The following is an 18,517-nucleotide window of genomic DNA, read 5'->3' on the forward strand; positions in this document are numbered from 1 at the left end:
CCACATGTCAAAATAGCCAGAGAATGGAGTATTAATTGTATTAAAGGATGGTTCCTTGTGGGTACACTCATCCAATTTTTGCCTCTGTGAAACAGGTCATACAGGTTTTTTTAATCTTGTTTCAAAGGCCTATTTGAGCAGAGGTAACAGTGAAAGGAAAGAAATGTGTGTTTTTGCTCCAGCGGGAAGGGCTGGCCTTGACACACCACTTTTAACTCTCTTTAAAAGTTATTTTATTTTTATTTCGTAAAATTTATATGCCGATTGTAAAATACACTCAAAGTGGTTTACAAAAAGAAAGTACTGAAAATCTCCAAGCTTGATTTACTGCATAGACAGAAGCCCTGTCCTATTGAGCCTCTGTAGCCCAAAACATGACAACATCTAGGTGAGTACAGTATCCTGTTCTCACAGTGGCCAACCAGAAGCCCATGGGAAGGCCCCCCACAAGCAAGACTTGAGTGGAACAGTACTCTCCCCACTGGAGATTCCCAGGAACTGGGACAGTCTCCAACAGTGGAATGGAAACATAACCATTGTGGCTAAATGCCTCATCTTAGCTGGATTAAGTAGTCTAGGGCTGTAGTTTGAGAAAAGCATTATCTATGGGCTCAGAGGCATGCTGCCTGCAGCACTGCAAAGAAAACCAAATACCCATGTGTGGCATAAAAAAACCTAATATCTGGGACCTCTCTTTTGTGGCCAGACAAATGCTGCTGATGATTTTTATTCCTTGGGCTGGAGAGATCAAAAAGCATTGTCACACCATGCCCACTTTCTAAAGCAGTGAGGTCCAGATTGTATCTGTTGGGAGACAAAGTACTGGAAACTTGGGGTGCTTTTTATTTGTAATATTTTGATTTTTTAAAAGCTTTTTTAAAAAAACAAAACAAAAATAGAGTTTAAGTGGAGGCAAGGAGGAGAGGAGCAGCTCCAGTCAGGCAACACACCTGCTACCTTGCACCAGATCACCAGTGAATGGCAAGTCCAGACTGAGGGAGACTGAGATGGCAACAGGTTAGGAGGCAGTGGCAAAAGAGCATCCTCCCTTGGTGACCACATGATGTGGAAGAGAGACAAGAGAGAGGCAGTTGCAGCACGTGCTCAGTCAACTCCTTATGTTCTGGCCAGACCCTGCTTATTAGAATAAGTGGGTGGCCATAGAAAGACTCTCTGGTGTTCCAGACAGGGTGTCTCTCCTAGCCCTACCTGAAGATGCCAGGGATTGAACCTGGAACCTTCTGCTTGCAAAGGAGACACCCTACCACTGAGATGCAGCCTTTCACTATACTGGTGCTAGAAAAATGCTAAAAAAACACACAGTGACACCGACTTATTGTTCTTTGGGGTCTGGCGATTTGTTCCTAGGAAATATAGCAAACAGGACATCAAAAAATATTAAAATAACAAGAAGCACGATTAATATTTTTATTTAAAACATTCCAGCCAGTATGATTAAATTCCAAATTTGATCTTTCACTTTTCATTTAATTACAGCAATGGGTATTGAAATGTGTATCTGGATGTGAAATGTATGAGATGTAAGTATTAATAGTATCATGTCCATTCTCTACTCCTCACCTCTCTACTGATGTAAAACACCTGTTGAAAAACCTATAATGAGAGAATGTATATATATATATATCTGTAATCAAACAGGGCTACCTTGCTAAGCTATTCAGTCTAGTATGCTTAAGCCAAGAAATTGTCTCTTCAAAGATATGTAAGTACATAATTATGAACTTTTGCATCAAAATGGATTCTTTGTATATAGTGGGGGGATTTATATTTACTTTGTATTTAACTGAACACCTAGAAGTGTATTATGTTGATTCTGATAAGATTCCGTTTGGTTTATTATCAGTTAGCACTAGTAGATGCAGAAAACTGAAGAAGGCCAGAAAACTGTGCTCAGGGAGTGTGCTATCCGCCAACCCCAACAAATCAGCCCCACCAGGGGTGAAACTGCAGCCTCTCAACTGCATGGACTGCTAGGGCAAAATGGGGGTAGAACGCTGGCACCCTGACTTCTTTATTACTTCATATGCTGCTTCATCAGCACCTCACAGCTACCAGGAACAACGTTGAACTTACCCTTTTCTTGAATCTTCTTGAACTTATTTTAAAAAACAAGAAAAAACCAAAAATCTGAGTCTGTAAGAACCTAAGCTGGACCATAAAGAAGGCTGATCGCCGAAGAATTGATGCTTTTGAATTATGGTGCTGGAGGAGACTCTTGAGAGTCCCATGGACTGCAAGAAGATCAAACCTATCCATTCTTAAGGAAATCAGCACTGAGTGCTCACTGGAAGGACAGATCCTGAAGCTGAGGCTCCAGTACTTTGGCCACTTCATGAGAAGAGAAGACTCCCTGGAAAAGACCCTGATGCTGGGAAAGATGGAGGGCACAAGGAGAAGGGGACAACAGAGGACGAGATGGTTGGACCGTGTTCTTGAAGCTACAAACATGAGTCTGACCAAACTGCGGGAGGCAGTGGAAGATAGGAGTGCTCAGCGTGGGGTCCATGGGGTCCATGGGGTCCATGGGGTCATGAAGAGTCAGACACGACTAAACGACTAAACAACAACAATAACAAAAGTAAAATCTGATATTGCAAGTTCACTTTATTTTAGGTAGTTTGTAAGTTTTCATGGCACTTTGTAAGTAATTGTCTCTTTCTCACATATTTGATAAATGGTGTAAAATTATTTTTGAACAACTGTGTGAATATTTGTCTCCAACATGCTGTACGAGTTGCGCTTCACTGTACTGAGTCAGACTTTGGGTCCATCTAGCTCAGTATTGTCTACACTGACTGGCAGCAGTTCTCCAGGGTTTCAGACAGGGAATATTTCCCAGCCTAACCAGGAGATGCTGGTGATTGAACCTGACCTTCTGCATGCAAAGGAGGTGTTCTGCTGCTAAGCTGTGGCTCCTCCCATCCACTCTGAGCCATCAACACATAATGGCAGCTATGGCAATGTATTAATAATATCTGAGTCGACATGTGCCAGTCACCAGAGATTAAGGCTTCAAGAACTGAGGCTCAGGCCTTGTTGAAAGCAAACCAGATCAGGCACAAGGCTAGAGAATCAGGGCCCTTATTTTGATCCTGCAGGGTTTTGTGTTTTTTTACCCAGTGAGCTCACACAGTGCTACTCTTTAGGGACCTCTCTTTTCATCCCATTACGGAGGCAGGCTGCAAGGTCAGGTGAAGGAAGGTTGCTGGCTCCCCATCTGCGAAGAGACAGATGACATTTCCTGCACATTGCCCACTGAAAAGGCAGAAACAAAGCTTTTGTCTGGGAGCCTCAGCACAGCTCGCGTCGCCTGGTCCACGGAGAGCTGATAGGGAATGCCAGGCAGCGGCTTGAATTGCCGCTACGCACAGATGATGGCTTCGGCCTGATATGACATTTATCTCCCTCAGCAAGGAGATGGATAACTTATTCACGGCTCCCCCACTCAGGAGTTATCAGGTGTCTCCTTGTGAAGAAAGATATCTTCTCCGATCCAGGCCTTGCTGTCAGGATCAAACTGCTGGTGCCACTGCTGGGCTGCTGCCACTCCTGGCAGGAATTCGGGTGTCGACAGGAGATGTTGACCACATGCATCACTCAAAAGGCCTGTCAATCAAATTGGTTCTCCTGCTGGTGCCAAAACAGTGAGCACCTTTATGTGCCAAGCCAGAACACTGACAGGCTTAATTATTGCCCCCCTGCCCTACACTTTTCCAGTTGTGAACAAGCCCTTAAGAGTAAACAACATTGCCAGTTAATCAAAGAGGAACCAGCCTAGCCTGCCCCCAAGCCTTTGACAAGCATTTCATTTTCAGAAGCCACATGGAGATAAATGTCACCTCTAATGCCTGCAAGTCAAGCTGCTGTGTGAGGTACATAGGAGGCTACCTTCCACTGAGTCAGCCCATTGGTCCAGCTGGCTGGTATTATCTGCAGTGCCTGCATTTGTCAAACTTGGGTCCCCAGCTGTTGTTGGACTACAACGCCCATCATCCCTGACCACTGCTCCTGCTAGCTAGGGATGATGGGAATTGTAGTCCAACAACAGTCGGGGTCTCTTCAGGCCCAACCCTATCTGGAGCTACTGGAGATTGAACTCAGGACCTTCTGCATGCTTTGCCACTTAGCCATGGCCCTTCCACTTGAGTCACAGTCGTACCTCTTCCTTGCCTAAGTAGAGACTGGAAAGTTGTGGACGGGTGTAGGAACCTCTGGATTTTGCATGGCTGGAGTGTAGCCTATTGGACAAAGGTAAGAGTCTCATCCATCACCTCACCCACTTTTGCCTCTAGCCCCGCCCACCACTAACATGCGGCCCTCAGAAGTCTCCCCACAAAGGAATGCGGCCCTTGGGGTTAAAAAAGATGCCCAAAACATGTGCTAGACTACAGGAGGCTAGCTAGCAACATAGGCAAATATTCTGACCTTTTATAAGGCAGCTTTCCATAAGAGTTAAGTCAGGAAAGTGAAAAATGAAAAATAGGAAGTTCACACCAACTTTTGATTATGTATTATGCTATTGTTATGCTGGTCTGCATAAGATGAAACCCAGCAGAGTGGTGGTGGTGGGGAAAGTGTTACTTCACAGAGAACTGCCCCAAATGGGCTGATCACATAACATCCCTGCTTCCCCAACCTACACTGCTCTGATATGCACACATGAAAGAACGGTATATCTGTTAACATTGTTTTCTTTGCATTTCTCACTTTCCCCATCTTAAGTTCAGTTCCCCAGATTTCTACATCAGCGTATGATTCCCCCCCCCCAAGTCCTCATGAAAATCCATGATCATTTTGCTGCAAACTTCTAACATACACATTTTCGTCCACAATTTTGCCTAATATTTACAATTTTGCAGAGCAGTTTCTCCTAATACAAAGCATAAGAACATAAAAAGAGCCCTGCAACTGGATCAGGCCAATGGCCCATCTGGGTCAGCATCCTGTTCTCACAGTGGCACAACCAGGTGCCTCAATGGGAAGCCTGCAAGCAGGACACGACCACAAGAGCACTCTTTCATCCTGTGGTTTCCAGCGACTGGTATTCAGAAGCATGACTGCCTCTGACCACATTTTAGGACATTATTTACACTAATAGATGCACTTTTCAGCACACTTTAGCATACGTTGATTAGGAAGGCTTGCATTTCAGTGCAAACTGAATGGCATTCCTCTCCCTCTCCTCCTGCCTTGGTGGTGGTGTGGAGGGGAGAAGGGAGGATTCCCTACACATCCACTATCACTGAGCCAAGGAGCAACTGGCGAGGCAAGTGATCAATATCCTCCGGATACAGAGGTCTCCTGCCATGCTGATGGCAGCTATCGACTGAGACACAGACTCACGAAAGGGCTTTGTCAAGTGCAGGAGAGAAGCCCCTTCTGACACGACGTTAGCAGAAGATGAAACTGCGGAAGGGTGGCCTTCGCCTCGCCCAGGCTTCCAAACCTCACCCGCTCCAGCCCCTGGCACTGTGCAGAATAGATAGAAGTTCCTTCTTGGCTGGCAGATAAAACCACAACAAAAACTGGCCTCTTGGCTGAAGACAACTTGACATGTTTTCCCTCCTCGCCCCCTCCCACTGCCCTCTGAATGTCAGTTTGGGCTGCCAAGGTCCCCCCCAGTCCCCAATTTATGCACAACATGGGCTGTAATTTCAGCCTGTTGAAATCATAATTTACCTCCAGGAGAAATAACGGTCTGCTTTTGCTGGTTTTGTTCCGGGAGCTGTGAAGGAATGTTAAATGCACGGCATGCCACTTTGGTTCAATTGCAACTTAACCACAGCTTTTATCCAGGGGTGGATAAAGGCATTTGGGGGGGGGGTTGCACCAAGGGGTTGCATTGTGCCAGCAGAGAACAGGCTGGATCTCTCATTAGGTAAAGTGAGGTGACGGCCTCAGGAAGCAGATGCTGGAGATGGGGCAGCAGTCACACCCCCTTAGTTGTTCTTTCAAAGACTCCCTGCACCTGCACACCACCACAGTTGTGGGTCCTGCAAAGGGATGGGTGGGAGGAGAAATTTGATTCAGTTTGCATTTAAAGGTGAACGTACATAAAGCATACTTTCCAAAACAACACAGTCATAGCTTGGGTTGAAGTTGCTTCAGGTGGAGCATTTTTGGGTTGCACTCCGCGGTGACCCAGAAGTAACGGAAAGTGTTACTTTCAGGTTTTGCTGCTCGCGCATGAGCAGACGCTCAAAATGACGTCACGCGCATGCGCAGAAGCGGCAAATCACAACCCACGCACGCGCAGACACGGATTGCATTCGCTTCAGGATGTGAACAGGGCTCTGGAACAGATCCCCTTTGCATCCAGAGGTACCACTGTATGTGAATCAAAACATGACCAGTGTTTGAAATTTGCACTTCTCTGAATTTTGGAGTCTGGGTTTGTGGCCAAGTCGTGTCTACATGCATAAAAATGCAGACATTTGTGTCATGAAAATACCATACAAAAATGGGTTATATGAGGGGAAACATGTCTATTAGGCAAGATCGCATACAAAAAAATGTGTATATTAGGAGAAATTTGCATTAAAATGCTGGTGGATTTTCAGGAGGATTTAAGAAAAAGAAAACTTACTAACTGATGTGGAAATGTGAAGAACTGAATGCGTGAAAAAAATGGGATACTTAGCAAAACTGAAATAGACAGATTCCACCACCGCCACCACATCCCTAATCCTACCCATCTTATCCTGAGCAACCTAAACTAGTTTGCTGCCTCTGATATAGTGGAGGGCAGCATCCCACCTGAAGTAAGATTCTACTGTCAGTCCAGTGCACAAAATGGCCAGGAAGAGCCATTTGTCTTCTACCTCAGGTAGTGAAAGGTCTTATGCTGTCCTTAGCAGAGGTGCACTCTGACAACCAGTCCAGAGGATGCCCCTAGTTGCCAGCTTCCTCTTCCTTAGTCTCAGTGTTGCCCTTGTAGTACTCAGCAGGGAGGAGGGTGGGGCAAAACCTGAATGAGTTAGCTCCACCTCTCTCACAGGCTCTGACTCCACCTCTTGTTGGGCTGAGCTTCCTGTCACCTCACCCTCCAAGCCCAATGGGCACCAGCCACCACTGCAACTGTGGAACTCGGGGAGATTCACTGAAGTTTGAGCTTGAGCATCTTGTGGCAGGACTGTTGAAGCCTTGTGATTTGGGGGTGATGCCCATAAATGGGTTTTAACATTGGGGAGGTTTAGCTAGCTAGTCATTCCCATATCTCTTCTGTTTTGTGTATTGGTACTCGGAAGCTTGTGGGATTGGCAAAGCTTTGAAAACCGACATAAATATACTCCCCTCTTCCATTGAATCCTGCCAACCTGAAACTTTCTCCGCATTCACCATGCACTTGGTTCCCTTTGGGGAGCAAGGAGAGGAGAGAGAAATGATAAACCACTAGGGAGAAATGTTCTCTGCATGGTCCTAATGCATTGTTTGAAGGCCTTCCAATACGCCAAGGCAGAGAAATATTAACAACTGAAAAACTGGGAACATGAGGTCTCCGGTTGAATTACTGGTTTGTGCCACCCATGCGTGCTGGCAGAAAACAACCTACTTTCTTCCCTACATGAACATTGCCTTTTTATTCCACTCATCAGCCACAAAAGTATCCCAAAGTGGACTTCTGCAAACATAAAGTATGAGAAGTCGCTGCCCTTAGTACACAATCTAAAAAGCATGACCCAAAAGGAAAAGGGACTGGTACAGAGGAGGGAAAACCCAAACCCAGGCACTATTTCTTAGTTGCATTGCATGCATGTAGAAATGTGTTGTGTTGCATCAGAGCAGAATAAGAAAAGAGACATGCATCTTCATGTTACAGGAAACAGTGGTACATAACATGTATACCTGCAGCATCTGTATTGTTTTAGAAAAGTTGGGCAGATTTGGAAACACCTGCAGCATGTGCAGTCCCAATGCACCTTCCCGCTCTAGGGCTGCACTAGTAAAAAATGGTGTGGCAAATTGGCAGTATAAGCTGGCCGTGCACAGTGCTGATTGGCCCATACCTGTGATGTTGCCCTTTGCATCCCTGGAGCTGAATCACCTGAGGAATAAGATGACAAATACATGAATAAACAGAATCACATACAGTGTCCCCCCTTTTTTTTTTACAAAAAGAAGTTTAAAGGCAACCAGCCTGGCTGGAGCATGTGGGTTGTAAGGCAGCATTTAACTTGCTGGGATGCAGTGGCAGCTGGTGATCATTGGGACTGATAAGTTGGAAGGCAGGGAGACCTTTATAGCAGATGAAGTCAGAACCAGCGACAGGCAGAACCGCCCCCTGACTGGCTTTCAGTAAGAATGGGCTGGATGTGATCAGTGGGACAGCACCCTGTCTGCCTAATGGACCAGCCCCCATTGTTGGGGTGCACACCTGTCATTCTAGTTGTGAAGCCAGGAGGAAGGATGCTCTTACATCCTATTGTATCAGCCCTGCTTTTAGCCTAACATGCAAGTGGCCCTGAGATTGATGGTCTGCCTGTCTAGCCTGAGACTGTCTTCCCCGCTTGGCTAATGGCTCCCTGGTGACTCTGTCAGCCCTGATGTTGACAGTCCTTTTAATGGAAGATATTGGGGGGTGGGATTGAACCTGGGTGTTCCTGTCTCTCGCCTGCATGAGCCTACAGGTAGGGATGGGCAAATCTGTTGGTTTTCATTTCTCTCTGTTCCTCATTTTTCCAAACGTAAAGGCAGCTCTCCACAATTCTGCAGCAATTTGTGATATTGTTGTTGCTGCTGCAGTTGTTAAAAAAACCCTTAAGACATTTCACCCGCATTTTAGTCTGAATTTCTCTGATCAACACCTTTTTGTATGCCGGTTTGACCAAAATGTGCATTTTTGCATGTTGTTTCCCCCAACAGAATGCATATTTGTATGTCACTTTCAGTAACATATGCATTTATAGACACACTTGACCCTAATATAGTCATTTTTGCACACATTGCTTTGTTGAAGAGCTGCACTGCGAAATTCAATAAGCTGTGAACTTTGAAGAAGGGCTGCATTTTGCTTTGCCTTTTGTTTTCAAATGTGCAGATTTTATGTGTTCACTTTTAAGTGCCGTCTGAATTGAATTGCTCTTCCCATCCCTACTTACAGGTCCTGGGGTCCTCACTGCTGCCTTCTTCCCTGCTCTCGCCACTGCCTGTTTTTCCCCTTCCAATCCTACAACCATCAAAGGGTCTCAATTCTGGGACAGCAAGTGGGCAGCCAGAGTGTGTGGGGGGTGAGAAGGGTGGGGGGGGAAGTGTTCTAATGAGTTTCTGTCAGTCACCCAGACACATGATTGATGGCTCCCTGTGCAAGGATTGAGCTCTGGAGATTAAGGGTACATGTTCTGTCAACTTCTCCTCCCTCTCTCCCTCTCTCTTGCTCTCCCTCTTCTCTCTCCTGCACTTTGATATTTTTAAAGGGAAGCCTCGCTTCCTCCATCCCTCAGAGCCACCCACATTAAAATTAACTCCTCTTATGCAAATCATCAACTGCATAAAAAGTTTTTTTAAAAACCCCAATGCCTCCTCTTTGTTATTTAAACAAAAGCTTCTATCCTTACTAGTTGGGGGAGTGCGGGGAGTTTTTAAAACCGTGTTTCTTGTCAACAGGAGCCAGCCTAAAACTACAGACTTTTCCTTCTGGGATTTGTGCCCACAAAGGGGTTTGCAACCACCAGAGAGGTGGGCACGACTCAGGGTTCAGTTCCCTGCAACCTAACGGGGCAACGGATGGTGCCCTTGTTTTCTTTTCTTTTTCTGACGATGTGCATATTGCAGGGGACATATGGTGCCTCTCAGCGGGGCTTTGGAAGAAAGCGGCTGGCTGGCTGCGGATCTCTTTTAATACTAAGCAGATCCCTAGACTCACTCATCTGTCAATCTCTGAGCTGTGTCAGGAGGATCTTCCAAAATGGAAGAGGGAAGGAGGATGCCTCTCCAGTGTTGTTCTGGGCCACAACAAAGAAACAAACAAACAACCACTCCTCAGTGGGTAAATGATCCAGGCAAGGAGATGCAGTTTCCTCTGAGAAGGGTGGGGGTGGGTGGGTTGTACAGCCTGTGGGTGTTTAAACTGGGGGTGGGGCTCCAGAAGTCCTTTTATTGTGCATGTGTGGCATCTGGACACATGATCCTGCTATCAATATTATTCACACCTGCAAAAGTTTCAGGGACAACATTTCCAATCAAGTGCATGTCTTGTAACATCCTGCTGAAATCCTGCAACTTTTCATACCACAAATATACTGTCGCTTTTTTGGGGGGGGTCCCACTTTCATTGTATTATAGCCCTTTTGGACAGTAATAACATGATAACATTGGGGAAGCACCGCAGAACAACTAAAAAAGCAGAACAAAGTTGCCACTGAGGAGCTATTCTTGTGCCAAAAACATGATGTAGAAAACACCCTCAATAAAACACTGGTCTGGAAAGGGGCTGGATTTGGGGTTCCAGAAAAAATAATTGCATCAAGTGAGAGCCCTGCTCCTCTTGCCTTGCCTTGTCTCTCTGAAACTCCGAGAGAGAGAGAGCATCACTCTCTCTATTCCCAGCAGAGAAGTCGTAAGAACAGAATAAGAGGAACAGGCCAAGGGGGCATCTTGTCCAGCATCCTTTTCCCACAGTGGCCAGCCACTTGCCTTTTCTGGGAAGCCCACAAGCAGGATCTGATCACAAGAGCGCTCTACCCTCCCGTGGTTTCCAGCAACTAGTATTCAGGAGCACGACTGACTCCAGTCACGGCAACAGAGCATAGCCATCATGGCTAGCAGCCATCCATAGTGTTCTCCTCCACGGATTTGCTGAAGGCTCTCTTAAAACCATCCAAGTTGGTGGCCATCAATATCTCCTGTGGAGCGAGTTTCTTTTATCTATTTCGAATCTCCTTTTAATCCTAGACTGCTATTAATGCCCAACATGAAAGAAACAGTTATTTTTAAATGGCACTATTCTCTATGTCTTTTACTCAGAGATGCTCCAGGCCTTGAGTTCTGATTGCACTACTTCTTCCCCGCCAGAAAACCTCTCTCCGAAGGTATGATGGACTATCATCTGCTCTCTCCCTCCTCCAATAGAAGCAAGAGAAGGTGACATCCTGTGTTCTGCATTAAAGAGTAGCTGGGTGGCCTTTGGTGGCCTGTCTCTTTCTGAATACTGAAGGGGAGAGAGAGAGAGAGAGTCAGGGCTGGCCTCCAACTTGCTGCCACTCATAAGTGGCAGCCTGAGAATTGTGCTCTGTGCCTCATCATATCCAATTTCTTCCATGATTTTGGAGTCTCCCTCTCAAAGTGTGCAGGCCTGCTTTGCTTCAGTGCTAACAACTATTGGGACAAATGCCTTTAAGAGAGAAAGTGGATCTCCAAAATCCAGCAGGTAAAAACCTCATCACGGCATGCAGGTCAATGCAGATCATCTGCTCCTTGCTGCAGATCAAAGTTGCTGTTTAAAGGCATAAGAACAGAGGCAGGCTGGAAGTTGGCAACTCTCTCTGTCGTGCCCCCAGAAATAATACTGCCCCAGAGGCCATTGAAGTGGGGAGACAGGGGAGAAATCCAGGCTTCCCTTTTTCTTCCTCAAATGCTGAGGCATGTTGGCCAGAGACAAAGCCAGCAAGAGAATTTAGAAAGGAAGACAGTGTGGCCAGATGTCCAGGGCTGACCTGAAGTCTCCAGGTTTACCTGGCTCCCTTCAGGTGGTAGGCGGAGGGCTCGAATTTTCAGGTGAGTGAGAGTGCCTTTAATTGATTTATTTTTATTAAGAAGACTATATGTGCAGCTTGCAGGCATCATTAGCCAGGCAGGATCCAGCTGAACATTATTGCATACTGTATATTCTCAGCTGGGGGTGGGGGTATCTGCTCCCCTCATCTCCCTCCTCCCCTCTCCCAATTAACCTCCATTTCCAGGGCTCAGTGGTGGGAGGGCATGTGGAGGAAGAATCAACAAGGGCCGTCCCCATGATATCACCAGGGGCTGCCTCTAGGTCTCAGGTCTGGGCTCTAAAATCTCAGGGTCTGGGATGATCCTGACCTACTAAAGCAAAGGAAGACTGTGTTTCAGGTCAAAAGCACCAACCTCTGCTTTGCGCAACATTTGCCTGGCATGTGCAATAATCCTCTGCAGAGGAGACAGACAGGAGCTGTGGCTCTGGTGAGGCAGTGGGGTGCGATGGCATGGGCTCCACCCAGGGCTGACCCAGCCTGAGGCTCTTCCTCTTCCTGTCCTTGGGCTCAGAACCTGCCACCTCTGTGTCTTTGTTCCTCCTTTTTGTTTTCCTCCTTTTCTTTTCTTGCCTGCTAATTTTTCTTACTCCCTTGACAGCTCCCGCTCCAAGTTATTTGCTGAGATCATAGAGTTCTGAGTACACAGTGAAGAGCTGATTGGTATTCAAGCCACATCTTCCTGCTCATAAGTGTAAGGGTGGGTTTTTTTGGTAGGTTTTTTTTAAAGAGCCGGTGGCATTAATTTATCACACTTTCTTCTGCACAACACTCTGGGAATCCTCCCCCTGTTCGCTGAGTGCGGCTGGCTTCAGCAGAAGAGTCAGCCAGAAAGAGCCAGATCAGTGCCACAACAAGGAAAGAGAATTGTTAAATCCTGTTCCCCATTTCTAAGCCTGGATGGAGGCAGTGAAATGCAGAGAACAACATGCTGGTGGAAGTCACAGAGCCATTGCAGGGCTCTTCTGGACAGCTCTTGGGGTGTGAGAGCACAAGGACATAAGAAGACCCTGCTGGATCAGGCCAATGGCCTATCTAGTCCAACATCCTATTCTCACAGTGGCCAACCACATGCCCATGGGAAGCCCACAGGCTTCTTGTCCCTTGCAGTCTGCAGCCCTAAACATCTGGAAATTGCTTCCTGCAAAGTTGTGAAACATTCCAAGGGATTCTGGAGATGGCCTCTTTAATCTCTCGAGGTACAGCTGCTTGGTGTCTTGATCAACTCTGCAAACAGATAGTTTTGCCTAAGGCAGAATTTAATGAATTTCTTACACAGCATTACACTTTTGCACTATCAGAACCCTCTAGGAAACAGAAGTAAAATCCTAGGAGAGGCCATAGCTCAGAGGGTAGGGCACCTGCTTTGCACACTGAAGGTCCCAGGTTCAAACCCCAGCATCTCCTGTTGAACAGGATCAGGTGGAAGGAGTACTTTGGACAGCTACTGCTGGTGGGAATAGACAACACTGCTGAGATGGATGGATAAATGATCTGACCTGGTGTTAGGTCGCCGTTACCAATTGGGGTAATCCAGTACTAACTCTGCTGTCAATACTGTGAGACACCAGAGCTATCACTGCATCTGTCTGTAATGCCAGTGTCAAGACCCAAGCCAGACCCTTTCCGACCCTGATTGTGGGCTGCTTGGCCTTTCTCAGGACCTCTACATGTCTTTGTAATATTAACATTCTTCTTCTTCTTCTTCTTCTTCTTCTTCTTCTTCTTCTTCTTCTTCTTCTTCTTCTTCTGATTTATTTATTGGCCTTTATCAAAAGATCGTAAGGCAGAGTACAACTTTAAGAACACAGTTTATGGAGCATCAATAATAAAAACACAATAAAAGCAGAATAACAGACAGCATAACAATAATAAAATAACCATAATGATACATTAGCATTTATACCAGACCATCCACTCATCATTCCATTTGACTACTTCTTCTGTGATTTTCTTCCCCAATGTTAGCATGTTATTGCCATCCACGCTTCTGCTCTACAGAGCCACCAGAATAAACTGGAACATTTGTGGTGTGATAAGCTACAGGATTTCCACAGGAAGCTACAAGGCATGCACAGATTGGAAACAAAGCACTATGTCCACCCCGAAACTTTTCCAGGGACAAGGAGTATTGAAAACAAGGTCATGTATAACTGCCCCAGTACCATAACGGGTGCAATTCATCATGAATGCACAATAAAAAGGATGTCTGGAGAGGCCCCCTGTGGCAAGGGAATAGAGCTTGTGGCTAGAGCTGTGTTATTATCAGCAGAGCCTTGAAGACCCATCTTGGACCAGGCTCAAGGGAAGCCCTGCAGAAGATGCCTAATGGGCTGCGCATGGCTATGCATGCGCTGTGCAAGCAACTTGCAGAACTGCCCCATTGCACAGGCAGCCAGCCCACTGCTCCTGTCCTCCTCCTGCTGCCGCAGAACACTTTCCCTGCTGCCCAAGGTGGGCAATTGGTATTCATGAGGTGGTGCCTTTCCCCGCACTCCCACCCCCTTCCTCCCCATTGATGCCTGGGTGTGTTTGTCTTAATCTCAGTGTCTAAATCCAGCTCGCAGCTAATCCCAAGAGCCAGGCTGCAGAAGGGCATGTTGTTGCCTTTTTAATTTCATTTGAAACAGAAGCGCTCTCCTTTCTTGGCTTTTTTTTTTTTAATTCAGGGTGGAATGCACGGAGGAGATAAGGGACTTGGAGGGAACCAGTGGGCTGAGGAAGGCAGCTCCCCTGTGCTCTGGAGTTATCGCCACTTGCAGCTGCTTCCGCCTGGGTGACATCTGTGAGGCAGGAAGTTCCACTTGCCAGTTCTTGAGAAAAGTAAGTGTGTGTGTGTGTGTGTGTGTGTGTGTGTGTGTGTGTGTGTGGAGACAGGGTGGGGGAAGGAGCTGTCTTGTTTTGTGATTGCCAGTCACTTCCTCTTATTCGCTTCCCCCTACCAAATTTGTTTGTTTGTTACCTAGAAAGGGCCTTTGCTCAGTGGCGGTAGAGCATCTGCTCAGCAGGCAGAAGAAGAAGAAGAAGAAGAAGAAGAAGAAGAAGAAGAAGAAGAAGAAGAAGAAGAGGAGGAGGAGGAGGAGGAGGAGGAGGAGTTTGGATTTTATATCCCGCCTTTCACTCCCTTTAAGGAGTCTCAAAGCGGCTAACATTCTCCTTTCCCTTCCTCCCCCACAACAAATACTCTGTGAGGTGAGTGGGGCTGAGAGACTTCAAAGGAAGTGTGACTGGCCCAAGGTCACTCAGCAGCTGCATGTGGAGGAGCGGAAACGCAAACCCGGTTCCCCAGATTACGAGACTACCGCTCTTAACCACTACACCACACTGGCTCCTGTGTTCCAGAAGGTGTTCCAGGTTCAATGGCATCTCCAGATAGAGCTGCAGGAGACTCCTTGCCTGAAACTCTGCAGGTTACTGTACTCAGCTTGATGAACCAATGGTCTGGTGCAGGATAAGGCAGCTTCCTATGCTCCTGAGATCAAGTGATGGCAAGCTCAGAGAAGAGCATCTGAGGCAGATGCAGGTGATGTGGACCACAAAAATGCCAGCCTTTGTTTCAAAAAGAAGGGTGCTGCTAGTCAGCATGGACCCAGAGAAAACCAAGTAAATATATACCCCCTAATTTGTTTCTCCTAACCATCAGAAACCTATCCTACTTCTAAGGTCTTGGAAGGGATCTCACAGGCCTGCTGGTGCACTACTACACCATCCCAGATAAGCAGGCTATCTGCTTTCAGCTTATAAGCCTCTGACAAAGGGGAATCCATACTGGAGTGCTGCTGCCAGTCAGGGTAGACAACATTGATCTTAGATGGACAAATGGTCTGAGTAAGAAGAACGGCTTTTCTAGGAATCTAGAAGCTGCCTTAGATGGATTCAGGCCATTGGCCCATATAGCTCAGTACTGTCTACACTGACTGGCAGTGGCTCTGCAGGGTTTCTGGCAGGAGTCTCTCCCAGCCCTGTGTAGAGTTGATGGGGATCAAACCTAGAACCTACAGCATACAGGTGTGATGTAGGCTAGAGAGAAGGGGCAAAAGAGAAAGAGACATGACCAAGTATGAGTTTCATGGTTGGGAGAGATTTGAAACTTGGCTTCCCACAGCCAAACCTATTGCTGCATCCTAACAGCACTCTCCCCTCCCTTCCCCCTTCTGCCCAGCTGTGGCTTATCATAATCTATCATCCCCCCCCATCCCAAAATGGCCCATCTCTGCTCTGATTGGAGAATGTGTCAGCCAATCCCGAACTCCCACAGCCTGCCAGCTCTTAACTTTGGTACTTGGGGACCTTCCTTGCCGTCCCTCCCTGAGAGTGGCAGGACCTGTGATGGACATTGGGATCGGGGCAGGGCTCACCAGCCTTTCTATTCTTGCTTAGCCCTGTGGCAGGAGGCTTGCCGGGGTTTTCTGAGCCCTGTGGGGTGGAACGGGCTGCAGGAGGCCTTTTAATGATGGGGTTTTAATTAGCTTGTGTTGCGCTTCCAACACCTCCTGTTCCTGCGAAACAAATCAAGATGAATTAATAGCCGTCAATCTAGCCCAGCCAGACAAGGCTCTGGGTGACGTATTGCGGCAGGGAAGACAGCTTTATCAACCCTGGTCTGGGCAGGGAACTCTGTGGCTGGTGGAATTGAAGGAAAGGTATTCCTGCAAGGAGAGCCCAAAGGAAAATGGAGGCTGAAATGTGGGTGAGGTACCCTCCTGCCCCACCCCACTCCCACAAACCCTACAACAAGCATTACATGGAATGTCTCAGAAGGTGGTACCCCATGACAACAGAAGAGGTCAAAACGTATTTCACAGAGTTGTCATCGGATTAAAGAACTCTTAGTTGTTTAGATAAATTCTTCTGATACTGTAGCAGAAGCAGCAAGCTGAGTTACTTGCATTGCATGAAATTTAGAACTCTACACAGCCCGATGTGGATTATAAATGAGGGTAAGGATATAAGGAGGTTTTGAGAACAAATATAGATAAGATAGAATGGCCTGGTCATCCTTACACTGAATTTTATAATGATCTGGTAGTTTGAAATGATGTTAGTGAATGTCCAGTCATTAAATTAAATGTATGATAAAGGTAAAGGTAAAGGTAAAGGGATCCCTGACCATTAGGTTCAGTCGTGGCCGACTTTGGGGTTGCGGTGCTCATCTCGCTCTATTGGCTGAGGGAGCCGGAATACAGCTTCCGGGTCATGTGGCCAGCATGACTAAGCCACTTCTGGCGAACCAGAGCAGCGCACGGAAACGCCGTTTACCTTCCCGCCGGAGTGGTATCTATTTATCTACTTGCACTTTGATGTGCTTTCGAACTGATTAGGTTGGCAGGAGCTGGGACAGAGCAACAGGAGCTCACCCCGTCACAGGGATTCGAACCACCAACCTTCTGATTGGCAAGCCCTAGGCTCTGTGGTTTAGGTTGTTGTTAAATAACTGTTGTAAGTTGGGGATGTTTTTGGCACATCTAACAATAATAATAATTATAATCATGACAATGCAAACATTATTTGGGCAGTTTTCCTATTCCTGCTCATTTCACTGGGTATTGTGCAGAGGAATTTCTACAAAAAAGAAAATAAATATGAGTTGATTAATGGTATTAATTACCTACACAATAAATAAGTTACCTGTTACCTGTACTTGTGCTTCTGGAGACTGGCCTGCATGGTGTTGGTTTTTTAATGGTTTGACTCTTCCACTGGGTTTGGAGAGCTTCTCTCAGTCTGCAGGCACATTTCTTTGCAGTCCATGTACCAGAGGCGTCATGCTAGTGTTGAGCAGGGCCAGAGGCAAAGGTAGGTAGGGGAAAGGATGTGATCCTTACCTCTGTTTGGCAGGCTGCATTCGAGTAACAAACAAACAGGAAAAGTCAAAGGTTTCTGTATGTACACCCCACATCTCTCCATCTTCCATCCAGGCAAGCCACAAGCATTAACACAGTTCAAGAATGCTTATTAGTCAGTCAAAAGAATCCAGGGAGGGTATCATTGAAGGGCTTGGCCTGGGGAAAGTCTCAAGGGCTTGCCAAGGAAACTGGGGGGCGGGCTGCATTTTGGTCTCTGGGTCCTCTCTCTCTCTCTCTCTCTCTCTCTCTCTCTCTCTCTCTCTCTCTCACACACACACACACACACACACACACACACACACACACACACTGTGGTTTGCACAATGATTAATAATAACAATAATTTTATTATTTATACCCCACCCATCTGGCTGGGTTTCCCCAGCCACTCTGGGCGGCTCCCAACAGAATATTAAAAACAAGATAAAAAATCAAACATTACAAACCTCCCTAAACAGGGTTGCCTTCAGATGTCTTCTAAAAGTCAGATAGCTGTTTATTTCCTTGATGGGAAGGGCGTTCCACAGGGTGGGCGCCACTACCAAGAAGGCCCTCTGCCTGGTTCCCTGTAACCTCACTTCTCACAGGGAGGGAACCATCAGCAGGCCCTCAGAGCTGGACCTCAGTGTTCGGGCTGAATGGTGGGGGTGGAGACGCTCCTTCAGGTATACTGGGCCAAGGCCCATCTTTCCTTTAAGTAACTCAAGATGACACCCGTTATGTTTCTGGAATGATATGCAAACTTTAAACATAGCCAGCTGTTGAAACATTATATTAGGCGGAAAATTCTTTGCAAAATGTGTCCATTAGGCAAAGTGAAGTGAAAAATGTGTATATTAGTAGAAATTTGCACTGAAATGCTGATAAATTTTCATGAGGACTTAAAAAAAAAACCCAACAAAAACAAACTGCAGACTGGTGTGGAGATATGAAGAACTG

The sequence above is a fragment of the Podarcis bocagei genome (assembly GCF_964188305.1).
Source record: "Podarcis bocagei genome assembly, chromosome: 7".
Lineage (NCBI taxonomy): Eukaryota > Metazoa > Chordata > Lepidosauria > Squamata > Lacertidae > Podarcis > Podarcis bocagei.